The sequence below is a fragment of the Budorcas taxicolor genome, chromosome 15 (assembly GCF_023091745.1).
Source record: "Budorcas taxicolor isolate Tak-1 chromosome 15, Takin1.1, whole genome shotgun sequence".
Classification (NCBI taxonomy): Eukaryota; Metazoa; Chordata; class Mammalia; order Artiodactyla; family Bovidae; genus Budorcas; species Budorcas taxicolor.
The window spans coordinates 1,348,082-1,362,610 of record NC_068924.1 but is presented as its reverse complement, the minus strand read 5'-3'; the positions used below and the strand labels follow the sequence as shown (position 1 = coordinate 1,362,610).

At 37.1% G+C, this 14,529-nt stretch overlaps 1 pseudogene; it reads left to right on the top strand.

Moving 5' to 3' along the window:
* The window catches only part of LOC128060591 (splicing factor 45-like), a 38,602-nt pseudogene extending 35,608 nt beyond the window's left edge, over positions 1–2,994 (top strand).
* The last annotated feature ends 11,535 nt before the right edge of the window (positions 2,995–14,529 follow it).

Sequence of the window (14,529 nt, the reverse complement as noted above, 5' to 3'; positions counted from 1 at the left end):
CCAAATTGGAAAAGAAGAAGCAAAACTCTCACTGTTTGCAGATGACATGATCCTCTACATTGAAAACCCTAAAGACTCCACCAGAAAATCACTAGAGCTAATCAATGAATATAGTAAAGTTGTAGGATATAAAATCAACACACAGAAATCCCTTGCATTCCTATACACTAATAATGAGAAAGTAGAAAAAGAAATCAAGGAAACAATTCCATTCACCATTGCAATGAAAAGAATAAAATACTTAGGAATATATCTACCTAAAGAAAATAAAGACCTATATATATAAAACTGTAAAACACTGATGAAAGAAATCAAAGAGGACACAAATAGATGGAGAAATATACCATGTTCATGGATCGGAAGAATCAATATAGTGAAAATGAGTACGCTACCCAGAGAAATCTACAGATTCAATGCAATCCCTATCAAGCTACTAGAGGTATTTTTCACAGAACTAGAACAAATAATTTCACGATTTGTATGGAAATACAAACAACCTTGAATAGCCAAAGCAATCTTGAGAAAGAAGAATGGAATTGGAGGAATCAATCTGCCTGACTTCAGGCTCTTCTACAAAGCCACAGTCATTAAGACAGTATGGTATTGTCACAAAGACAGAAATATAGATCAATGGAACAAAATAGAAAGCCCAGAGATAAATCCACACACCTATGGACACCTTATCTTGGACAAAGGAGGCAAGAATATACAATGGACTAAAGATAATCTCTTTAACAAGCGGTGCTGGGGAAACTGGTCAACCACTTGTAAAAGAATGAAACTAGATCACTTTCTAATACCACAAAAATAAACTCAAAATGGATTAAAGATCTAAACATAAGACCAGAAACTATAAAACTCCTAGAGGAGAACATAGGCAAAACGCTCTCCGACATACATCACAGCAGGATCCTCTATGATCCACCTCCCAGAATACTGGAAATAAAAGAAAAAATAAACAAATGGGATCTAATTAAAATTAAAAGCTTCTGCACAACAAAGGAAACTATAAGTAAGGTGAAAAGACCACCTTCTGAATGGGAGAAAACAATAGCAAATGAAATAACTGACAAACAACTAATCTCAAAAATATACAAGCAACTTATGCAGCTCAATTCCAGAAAAATAAATGACCCAATCAAAAAATGGGCCAAAGAACTAAATAGGCATTTCTCCAAAGAAGACATACGGATGGCTAACAAACACATGAAAAGATTCTCAACATCACTTATCATCAGAGAAAGGCAAATCAAGACCACAGTGAGGTGCCATTTCACACCAGTCAGAATGGCTGTGATCCAAAAGTCTACAAGCAATAAATGCTGGAGAGGATGTGGAGAAAGGGGAACCCTCTTACACTGTTGGTGGGAATGCAAACTAGTACAGCCACTATGGAAAACAGTGTGGAGATTCCTTTAAAAATTGCAAATAGAACTGCCTTATGACCCAGCAATCCCACTGCTGGGCATACACACCAAGGAAACCAGAATAGAAAGAGACACATGTACCCCAATGTTCATCACAGCACTGTTTCTAATAGCCAGGACATGGAAACAACCTAGATGTCCCTCAGCAGATGAATGGATAAGAAAGCTGTGGTACATATACACAATGGAGTATTACTCAGCCATTAAAAAGAATACATTTGAATCAGTTCTGATGAGATGGATGAAACTGGAGCCAATTATACAGAGTGAAGTAAGCCAGAAAGAAAAACACCAATACAGTATACTGACACATATATATGGAATTTAGAAAGATGGTAATGATGACCCTGTATGTGAGACAGCAAAAGAGACACAGATGTATAGAACGGACTTCTGGACTGTGAGAGAGAGGAAGAGGGTGGGATGATTTGGGAGAATGGCATTGGAACATGTATACTATCATGTAAGAAACGAAGCGCCAGTCTATGTTCAATACAAGATACAGGATTCTTGTGGCTGGTGCACGGGGATGATCCAGAGAGATGATATGGGGTGGGAGATGGGAGGGGGATTCAGGATTGGGAGCTCGTATACACCTGTGGTGGATTCATGTCAATGTATGGCAAAACCAATACAGTGTTGTAAAGTAAAATAAAGTAATAAAATTAAAAAATAATAAATAAAATAAAATGTTTAGGTTAAAAAAAAAAAAGTTGGATTTAAATCCATTAACTGAAATATTTGTGTCCTACCAAAGTGGTCCCACTCAGTAACATGATTGGTGCAGGAGAGGTGGATGAAGACTTGGAAGTAGAAATCCAGGAACAGTACGAAAAATATGGCAGAGTTGAAAAATATGTTATATTTGAAATTCCTGATATCCCTGATTGTAGTAGACAGGAAGAATAAAAGAAAGCAGGCCCCAGCAAGGGCCACAAAAGAAATTTATAATTATTAACAAACTGGATGCTATAAGGCATGAAACTCAGAACAAGTCAAGAGGAAACAGTTCATAATCTTGAAAACAAGATATGATCCTGGGGTTGGAAAACCGACCTCAGACTGTTTCTCAACTGGCATCTCAGAGTCACATGTTTTATGTATCTGGTGGAAAATCTGTAGATAAGAATATTAGTCTTAGTTACTAATTTGTTATTGATTACTGTTTCCTAATTATTCAATGGTTAATGATCATTTTGTTCTTTGGCCCTGAAGGCCACATGAGTTATAGTTTCATTCACAGCTGAAATTATAATAAAGTATAGTAAAGCTGGCTTGGATTCAGTTTCAGCACCTTCACCTTGGTGCAGTGTTTGTCCCCTGATATCTCTTTCTCTGAATTCTTGTGTCTCATTTCTCATTCTCTTGCTGTATTGTGCTTTCGGAAACCCTGTTTGTCGAGCCGGTCTTGACACTTGATGATGAAGCAGTATGAATATTTTTAGAATTCCGGAGGGTTGAGTCTGTTGATGATCTGAATGGGAGATATTTTGGTGGACAGGTGCTCCAAATATGTTTCTACAATTTAGATAGATTCAGGGCCTTGGATTTAGCAGAACAAGTTTGATTTTAAAAACTAGAGCCTGAGTCATCTCCAGCAATCCTTCAGTGAACTGCATACTACGCAGAGGAGAACAAGGCAACAGGCAGCCTTCATGGCTGTGGGCACTGGGAAGGACTTCTAAGACATATGTTGACTGATCCTTTTTTTATTTTGTGTTTTTTTAATATAGCATAAAAATCCTTCTGAAACACACACACACATACACACACATATATGGTCAATATGGGTATGTTCAACATCACTAATCACTCAGAAATAGACATAAAAAGCATGATGAGAGGAGAGTAGAAGACGGCAGAGGAGTAAGACAGCCTCCCCACAATACATCAAAAACTCATCAAGATATAGAACAACTCCTGCAAAGCAACCTCTAGGTGACAGTAGAAGACCGCAGGCCTCCAGAGGGGCAGGCTAAGCTCCCTGGAATGAAGTAGGAGAGAGGATGGAGACATAAAAAGGGAAAAGATGGAGAACTTCTAGATGGTTCCCAACTAGATGGTGTCCTGAAGGGAGGGAGGAATCATGAAGCAGAAAGAGTTCCTGGTGTACTAGGAAACTCCCTCACTGGCGGGCCAAAGGGGGAGCTGCAGAATCTTGGAAAACTGGGCAAAGCAGGGACTTGGAGGGCACAGAACAGAGAAAGCTGCACTTCTCAGCCCATAAACAGCTCACAGACTGTGCCCTCCACCCCAGACAGCGGATTTGGGGAACCAAGAAAGGACCACAGAAGCCCCGTGGTGCAGAGGCCAGGACCAGGGTGCCGAGAGAGGCCTGGCATAGAAACCTCTACAGCACACACAAATCTCTCCAGCGCATACAAACCTCACAGCACAGGGCACAGGGGCGGGCGGCGGGGGGGGGGGGGGGGGGGGGCATGAGCCTAAACAAGTGCACATAGGCCCTGAGACATAAAGGGAGGGCCTGGGGAGCCGGGACAAGTGAACACAAGCCTTGGAACACAGAGGGTGGGCTCATGGGTCTGAGGGAAGCCCACAAAAGCCTCCACAATGTAGAGGGCTGTATCGGGGAGATGAGAAAAGATCCACACAAGCCCGTACCTAGCAGACTTTGGCCTGCTGCGCAAGGTGGAACCAGAGAACAGAAGTACCAGCAAAGATTCCAAGGACAAATAGGGGGCTGGTGGCAGTGAAGATATGCTGAGCAGGCGGCTTTGATGAGGCTGCAGAAATAGAGGTGTCTAACACTGTCAAAGAGTCAGACACGACTGAGTGACTGAACTGAACTGAACTGAACACTGCCAAAGCCAGAAGGACTCCCCAAAGATATGCTGAACCCATGGACACCCCAAAACCTACTACTGAACACTGCAATGCCCTTCAGAGAGATGAGATCCAGGTCCATCAACCAGAACACAGTCACAAGCTCCCCAAACCAGGAAAACATCACAGGATGCTAATCCAACCTCATCCATGGGGGCAGACTCCACAACCAAGAATTATGACCTAGAGAAGAGAAATTTTTTTTCCTTATAAATAATTCTGTTTGTTCCTCCTACAGATTTCTACCTTCACATTAGCCTTTTGTGGTGCTGTGGAGTTTCCTCTTTGTTTTTCTTCTTTAAAAAAAAAAAAAATCTTTCTACGTTTTTTTTTTCTGTTCTTTTTTTCTGTTTCACCCTTTTCTGTGATTATTCTGATTTTGTTTTTTATATTTTTTGACTGCTTTTCTTATAGTTCTTTACTGGCTATAGTTATTCTTGAATCTATATAAATCTTTTTCACATACATCTATTTATCCTTGCTTTTCTGATTTTTTTCTGTTCTACTTTTTTACACTCTTTTCCACCCCTCCCTTTTCTCTCCCTTTTCTTTTTTTCCTTCTTTTTCTTTTCCATTTTTTCCTTCATGCTTTCTTTTTCATCAGGTAAGTTAAATTGTTGAGCTCCCTTTGTTATATTTCCCATTGGCACTCTGCTCAGGCTCAGTTTTCCTGATTGAGCAGTAGCTAGCTCAATTTTGGTTTCCCTTGTTCACCAACTAAGTCTCTCATACTTTTTTCTTTGGAATACTTTGGTTATAACTGTGTATGGAAATGCGTGATATGTCCCATTATTTCTGTAATTACATGCTTGATCTCCTTCCATTAGAATGCAGACACAAATCATCCCTAACAAGAAGTCGACAAAAACCATTCAACCAACCTTTCCTTTTAAGGGCAAAAACCAAAAGGAAGAAGAAATACAATCCTAAAGCCTGGAAAAGGGAGACCTCAAGCAGAGCAAGATAGGGGAAAAAATTAAAAGATAGAGAAATACAACGCAATGAAAGAACAAGGTATAAACTCATAAGACCAAATAAATGAAGAGAAAGTAAGCAATCTACCTGAAAGGGAAATCAGAATAATGATAGTAAAGATGTTCCAAAGACTTCAAAAATAGAATGGAGAAAATGAAATAAACAATTCACACAATTAATAAAATCACCAATGGCATAGATGAAAGAAAGAATAAGCAAACAGAGATGAATAACAAAATTACTGAAATTAAAAATATTCTAGAAGCAACCAATAGCAGAATAACTGAGACAGAAGAATGGATATGTAAGCCACAGATAGAATGCTGGAAATAACTGCTAAAAGAAGAAAAAAGAAAAAGAATGAAAAGAATTGAGGATAGCCTCAGAGACTACTGGGACAATGTTAAATGCACCAAAATCTGAGTTATAGGGGTCACAGAGGAAGAAGAAGAAAATAAAAGCACTTAGAAATTTTTTTGAAGAAATGATAGTTGAAAATTTCCCAACATGGGAAAGGAAATAGTCAATCAAGAAGCACAAGAGAGTCACTTACAGGGTAAGCCCAAGGACAAACACATCAAGACACATATTAATCAAGCTAACAGAGACTAAACACAAAGAATATTAAAAGCAGCAAGGGAAAAGGGAAAAACAACAAGCAACATACAAGGGAAAACCCATATGATTAACAGCATATCTTTCAGCAGAAACTGCAGGCCAAAGGGCATGTCAGGATATATTTAACGTACTTAAAGAAAACAATCTACGACCAAGATTACTATACCGTGCAAAGATCTCATTCAACATTGATGGAGAAATCAAAAGCTTTACAGACAAGCAAAAGTTAAGAGAATTTAGCGCCCCTGAACCAGCCTTACAATAAATACTAAAGGGACTTGCATAGCTAATAAACATGAGAGAAAGGAAAGACCTACAACAACAAATACAAAACAATTAATAAAATGCCAATAAGGACATATAAATCAATAATTACTTTAAATGTAAACAGATTATATGCACCAACCAAAAGATACAGACTAACTGAATGGAAACAAAAATAAGACACATATACATGCTGCCTACAAGAGACCCACCTCAGACCTAGAGACACAAACAGGCTGAAAGTAAAAGGATGGAAAAAGATATTCCATGTGAATGGAAACCAAAAGAAAGCTGGAGTGGCAATCCTTATTTCAGAAAAAATAGATTTTAACATAAAGAATATTTTAAGAGACAAAGAAGGACACTACATAATGTTCAAAGGATCAATCCAAGAGGAAGACATAGCAATTATAAATATTTATGCCCCCAACATAGAGCACCTCAATACATAAGGCAAACAATAACAGGCATAATAGGGGAAATTGACAGTATCACAATAATAGTAGGTGACTTTAACACCCAAATTACAACAATGGAGAGATCATTAAAATAGAGAATCATCAAGGAAACATAAACCTTATATGATTCATTAGACAAATGGACCTAATTTGTATCTTCAGGACATTACATCCAAATGCAGAAGAATACACTTTCTTCTCAAGTCCACAAGGAACATTCTTGAGGATACACTACAGCCTGAGCCACAAATTAAGCCTCAGTAAGTTTAAGAAAATTGAAATTGTATCAAGAATCTTCTCAGACCACAACTCTGAGACAAAGTATCAACTACAGGGAAAAAAAAAACACACAAAAAATACGAACTCATGGGGATTAAACAATACATTACTAAATAAAGAAGAGGTTACTGAAGAAATAAGAAGAGAAATCAAAAGATTCCCAGAAACAAATGACAAAGAAAATATGACAAACCCAAAACCTATGGAATTCAGCAAAAGTAGTTCTAAGAGGGAAGTTTATAGCAATACAATTCTATCTCAAGAAACAGGAAAAACATCAAATTGACAACCTAACTCTCCATCTAAAGAAGGAATTAAAAGAAGAACAAAAAACACTAAAGTCAGCAGAAGGAAAGAAATCATAAAGATCAGAGAGGAAATAAAAGAAAAAGAAATAAAGGAAATAATAGCAAAAATTAATAAAATTAAAAGCTGGTTCTTTGAGATGATAAGCAAAACTGACAGACCTTTAGCCAGACTCATCAAAAAAAAAGGGGGGGGGGGGAATTTAAAAATGAGAAATGAAAAAGGAGAGGTTACAACAGACACAGAAATACAAAGGATCATAAGAGAATACTATGAGCAACAATATGCTAATAAAATAGACAACCTAGAGGAAATGGATAGATTCTTAAAAAATTCAACCTCGCAAGACTGAACCAGGAAGAAATATAAATTATGAACAAACCAATTACAAACACTGAAATTGATGTTGTGATCAAAAAGTCCCCAGAAAACAAAAGCCCAGGGCCAGATGGCTTCACAGGGAAATTCTAGCAACCATTAAAGAAAAAGTAATGCCTACTTTTCCGAAACTTTTCCAAAAAATTATAGAGGAAGGAACACTTCCAAACTCACTGTATGAGGCTACAATCACCCTGATACCAAAACCAGGCAAAGACAACATAAAATACAAAACTGCAGGCCAATGTCACTGATTAACATAGATGTAAAAATCCTCAACAAAGTTCTAGCAAACAGAATTCAACAACACATTAAAAAGCTCATACATGATCAAGTTGGGTTTATTCCAGGGATGCAAGGAATCTTCAATATACACAAATCAATCAATGTGATACACTATATTAACAAATTAAAAAATGAAAAGCATATGATCACCTCAATAGATGCAGAAAAAGCATTTGACAAAATTCAGCACACATTTACAATAAAAAAAAACAATTCAAAAAATGGGCATAGAAAGATACTACCTCAACATAGAAAAGGCCATATATGATAAGTTCACTGTTCTCAATAGTGAAAAACTGCAAGCACTCCCTCTAAGGTCAGGAAGTCAAGGGTGTTCACTCTCACCACTATCATCCAACATAGTTTTGGGTGTCTTAGCTAAAGCAATCAGAGAAGAAAAAGAAATAAAAGGAATACAGATTGGAAAAGAAGAAGTAAAACTCTGTTTGATGATGACATGATACTATACACAGAAAACCCACAAGAAACTATCAGAAAATTACTAGAGCCAATCAGTGAATTCAGTAAAGTCACAGGATAGAAGGTCAATATACAGAAATCACTTGCATTCTTATATACTAACAATGACAGATCAGGAAGAGAAACTAAGGAATAAATCCCATTCTCCACTGCAACAAAAAGAATAAAATATCTAGAATACAAAGGATCACAAGAGACTACTATCAGCAATTATATGTCAATAAAATGGACAATGTGGAAGAAATGGACAAATTCTTAGAAAAGTACAACTTTCCAAAACTGAACCAGGAAGAAATAGAAAATCTTAACAGACCCATCACAAGCATGGAAATTGAAACTGTAATCAGAAATCTTCCAGCAAACAAAAGCCCAGGTCCAGACAGCTTCACAGCTGAATTCTACCAAAAATTTCGAGAAGAGCTAAAACCTATCCTACTCAAACTCTTCCAGGAAATTGCAGAGGAAGGTAAACTTCCAAACTCCTTCTATGAGGTCACCATCACCCTAATACCAAAACCTGACAAAGATGCCACAATAAAAGAAAACTACAGGCCAATATCAGTGATCAACATAGATGCAAAAATCCTTAACAAAATTCTAGCAATCAGAATCCAGCAACACATTAAAAAAATCATAAACCATGATCAACTGGGCTTTATCCCAGGGATGCAAGTATTCAATATCCACAAATCAATCAATGTAATTCACCACATTAACAAATTGAAAAAAAAGTCACATGATCATCTCAATAGATGCAGAGAAGGCCTTTGACGACATTTAACATCCATTTATGATTAAAAAAAAAAAAAAAAAAACCTCTCCAGAAAGCAGGAATAGAAGGAACGTACCTCAACATAATAAAAGCTATCTATGACAAACCCACAGCAAACATTGTCCTGAATGGTGAAAAATTGAAAGCATTTCCCCTAAAGTTAGGAACAAGACAAGGGTGCCCACTTTCACTGCTACTATTCAACATAGTTCTGGAAGTTTTGGCCACAGCAATCAGAGCAGAAAAAGAAATAAAAGAAATCCAAATTGGAAAAGAAGAAGCAAAACTCTCACTGTTTGCAGATGACATGATCCTCTACATAGAAAACCCTAAAGACTCTACCAGGAAATTACTAGAGCTATTCAATGAATATAGTAAAGTTGCAGGATATAAAATCAACACACAGAAATCCCTTGCATTTCTATACACTAATAATGAGAAAGTAGAAAAAGAAATTAAGGAAACAATTCCATTCACCATTGCAATGAAAAGAATAAAATACTTAGGAATATATCTATCTAAAGAAAATAAAGACCTATATATATAAAACTGTAAAACACTGATGAAAGAAATCAAAGAGGACACAAATAGATGGAGAAATATACCATGTTCATGGATCGGAAGAATCAATATAGTGAAAATGAGTACATTACCCAGAGAAATCTACAGATTCAATGCAATCCCTATCAAGCTACTAGTGGTATTTTTCACAGAACTAGAACAAATAATTTCACGGTTTGTATGGAAATACAAACAACCTCGAATAGCCAAAGCAATCTTGAGAAAGAAGAATGGAATTGGAGGAATCAATCTGCCTGACTTCAGGCTCTACTACAAAGCCACAGTCATCAAGACAGTATGGTACTGACACAAAGACAGAAATATAGATCAATGGAACAAAATAGAAAGCCCAGAGATAAATCCACACACCTATGGACACCTTATCTTGGACAAAGGAGGCAAGAATATACAATGGAGTAAAGACAATCTCTTTAACAAGTGGTACTGGGAAAACTGGTCAACCACTTGTAAAAGAATGAAACTAGATCACTTTCTAACACCACACACAAAAATAAACTCAAAATGGATTAAAGATCTAAATGTAAGACCAGAAACTATAAAACTCCTAGAGGAGAACATAGGCAAAACACTCTCCGACATACATCACAGCAGGATCCTCTATGATCCACCTCCCAGAATACTGGAAATAAAAGAAAAAATAAACAAATGGGATCTAATTAAAATTAAAAGCTTCTGCACAACAAAGGAACTATAAACAAGGTGAAAAGACAGCCTTCTGAATCGGAGAAAATAATAGCAAATGAAATAACTGACAAACAACTAATCTCAAAAATATACAAGCAACTTATGCAGCTCAATTCCAGAAAAATAAATGACCCAATCAAAAAATGGGCCAAAGAATTAAATAGACATTTCTCCAAAGAAGACATACGGATGGCTAACAAACACATGAAAAGATGCTCAACATCACTCATCATCAGAGAAAGGCAAATCAAGACCACAATGAGGTGCCATTTCACACCAGTCAGAATGGCTGTGATCCAAAAGTCTACAAGCAATAAATGCTGGAGAGGATGTGGAGAAAGGGGAACCCTCTTACACTGTTGGTGGGAATGCAAACTAGTACAGCCACTATGGAAAACAGTGTGGAGATTCCTTTAAAAATTGCAAATAGAACTGCCTTATGACCCAACAATCCCATGGCTGGGCATACACACCAAGGAAACCAGAATAGAAAGAGACACATGTACCCCAATGTTCATCACAGCACTGTTTCTAATAGCCAGGACATGGAAACAACCTAGATGTCCATCAGCAGATGAATGGATAACAAAGCTGTGGTACATATACAAAACGGAGTATTACTCAGCCATTAAAAAGAATACATTTGAATCAGTTCTAATGAGATGGATGAAACTGGAGCCGATTATACAGAGTGAAGTAAGCCAGAAAGAAAAACACCAATACAGTATACTGACACATATATATGGAATTTAGAAAGATGGTAATTATGACCCTGTATGCTAGACAGCAAAAGAGACACAGATGTGCAGAACAGATTTTGGACTCTGGGAGAGGGAGAGGGTGGGATAATTTGGGAGAATGGCATTGAAACATGTATACTATCATGTAAGAAATGAATCGCCAGGCTAGGTTCGATGCAGGATACAGGATGCTTGTGGCTGGTGCGCAGGGATGATCCAGAGAGATTATATGGGGTGGGAGGTGGCAGGGGGGGTTCATGATTGGGAACTCATGTACACCCATGGTGGATTCATGTCAATGTATGGCAAAACTAATACAGTATTGTAAATTAAAATAAAGTAAAAATAAAAATTTTAAAAATAATAAAAAAACTTTTTTTAAAGAATAGCATATCTAGGAATAAACCTACTTAAGGAGAAAACAGAACTGTAAATGGAAAATTATAAGACACTGATGAAAGAAATCAAAGATGTTATAAACAGATGGAGAGATATTCCATGTTCCTGGGTAGGAAAAATCAATATTATGAAAATGACTAAACTACCAGACTCAGTTTACAGATTCAATGCAATCCCTATCAAATCACAAATGCCATTGTTCACAGAACCCTAACAAAAAATTTCACAATTCATATGTAAACACAAAGGAGCTCAAATAGCCAAAGCAATCTTGAGAAAGAACAATGGAGCTGGAGGAATCAACCTTCCTGACTTCAGGCTATATTACAAAGCTACATTCATCAAGACAGTACAGTACTGGCACAAAACCAGAAATATAGACCAATGGAACAAAATAGAAAGCCCACAGATAAACCCATGCACCTATGCATACCTCATTTTTTACTAGAGGCAAGAATATAAAATGAGGCAAAGAAAGGCTTTTCAATAAGTGGTGTTTGGAAAGCTGGACAGCAAAAGAATGAAATTAGAACATTTCCTAACATCATACACAAAGATACACTAAAAATGGATTAAATACCTAAGTGGAAGACCAGAAACTATAAAACCCTTAAGAGGAAAACATAGGCAGAACACTCAAAGACATAAATCAAAGCAAGATTCTCTATGACTCACCTCCTAGAGTAATGGAAATAAAAACAAAAATAAACAACGAGGACCTAATTAAATTTAAAAGCTTTTGCACAACAAAGGGAATTATAAACAAGGTGAAAAGACAACCCTCAGAATAATAATAGCAAAAGGAACAACTGACAAAGGATAAATTTCCAAAATATACAAGCAGCTCATACAACTCAATACCAGAAAAACAAACAACCCAATGAAAAAGAGGGGGAAAGACTTAAATAGACATTTTTTCAAAGAAGACATACAGATGGCTAATAAACACGTGAAAAGATGCTCAACATTGCTCACTATTAGAGAAATGCAAATCAAAACTCCGATGACATATCACTTTACACCAGTCAGAATGGCCATCATCAAGAAGTCTACAGACTATAAATACTGGAGAGGGTGTGGAGAAAAGGAAAACCTCTTGCATTGCTAGTGGATGTAAAGTGATTCGGCCACTATGGAAAACAGTATGGAGATTCCTTTAAAAACCTAGAAATAAAATGACCGAGCAATCCCACTCCCAGGCATATACTTGGAGGAAACCAAAATTGAAAAAGACACATGTGCCCCCATATTCATTGCAGCACTATTTACAATAGTTAGTACATGGAAGCAACCTAGATGTCCATCAACAGATAAATTGATAAAGATGTTGTGGTACAACTGGTAATATACAATGGAATATTACTCAGCCATAAAAGAGAACACATTTGAGTCTGTTCTAATGAGGCGGACAAACCTCAAGTCCTTCACACAGGGTGAAGTAAGTCAGAAACAGAAAGATAAATATCATGTACTAATGTATATATATGGATTCTAGAAAGAAGGTACTGATGAATATAGTTGCAGGGCAGCAATGGAGAAACAGACTTAGAGAATAGACTTATAGACACAGGGAGAGGGGAGAAGGGAGAGGGTAAGATATGTGGAGAGAGTAACATAGAAACTTACACTACCATATGTGAAACAAATAGCCAATGGGAATCTGCTGTATGACTCAAACAGGGGCTCTGTAGCAATCTAGAAGGGTGGGATGGGAGGGAGATGGGAGGGAGTTTCAAGAGAGAGGAGACATGGGTGTATCAATGGCTGATTCTTATTGATGTTTAACAGAAAACAACAAAATTCTGTAAAGCAATTATCCTTCAATTTAAAAATAAATAATTTTTTTTAAGGAAACTCAAGGTAATATCCAAGGTTGGCCAGAGCAGTTGAGTGTAAGAAGTACTGTTCAAATAGCAAAGACTGAGGAAGAAAAGAGGTTTATGTGTGGTTTTGGTGATAGCCAAGGACTACAGATTGGACACTGTACAACTGCAACATTAAGCATGAAAGTAGCAATAGCTTACACAGTACTCATTATATATCAGACACTTGTGGATGCATTTTAGACTTTGGCTGGTCTAATCTTCATGATAACCCTGTTTGAGGGTTGTGACCCATCTCCTCACTTGATAAAGCAGGACATCAAAGTAACCTATCTTAGGTGACACTGCCAAGTATCATGGAAGTGGACACATAAACAAAACAGTTATGTAGGTAGACTTATTACTCAGAATATATAGTTCTAAGCTGATTTTTGAATGCTCAAAATTCTCCAAGCTAAGCTTCAACAGTATGTGAACAGAGAACTTCCAGCTGGATTCAGAAAAGGCAAAGGAACCAGAGATCAAATTGCCAACATCTGTAGGATCATAGAAGTAGCAAGAGAACTCCAGAAAAACATCTACTTCTGCTGTATTGACTCCACCAAAGCCTTTGACTGTGTGAATCACAACAAACTGTGGAAAGATTTAGGAATAACAGACCACCTTACTTGTCTCCTGCAAAACCTGTATGCAGGTCAAGAAGCAGCAGTTAGAACCAGACAGGGAACAACAGACTGGTACCAAACTGGGAAAGGAGTACATCAAGGCTGTATATTGTCACCCTGCTTATTTAAGGTATATGATGAGTACATCATTCAAAATGCCAGGCTGGATGAAGCACAAGCTGGAACTAAGATTGCCAGAAGAAATATCGATAACCTCACATATGTAGATGACATCACTCTTATGGCAGAAAGTGAAGAACTAAAGAGACTCTTGATAATGGTGAAACAGAAATCTTAAAAAAGTTGGCTTAAAACTCAGCATTCAAAAAATGAAGATCATGGTATCCAGTCCCATCACTTCATGGCAAATAAATAGGGAAACAATGGAAACAGTGACATACTTTATTTTGGAAGGCTTCAAAATCACTGTGGACAGTGACTGCAGCTATGAAATTAAGATGCTTATTCCTTGGAAGAAAAGCTATGACAAATCTACACAGTGTATTAAAAAGCAGAGAATTTACTTGCTAACAAAGGTCTATCTAGTCAA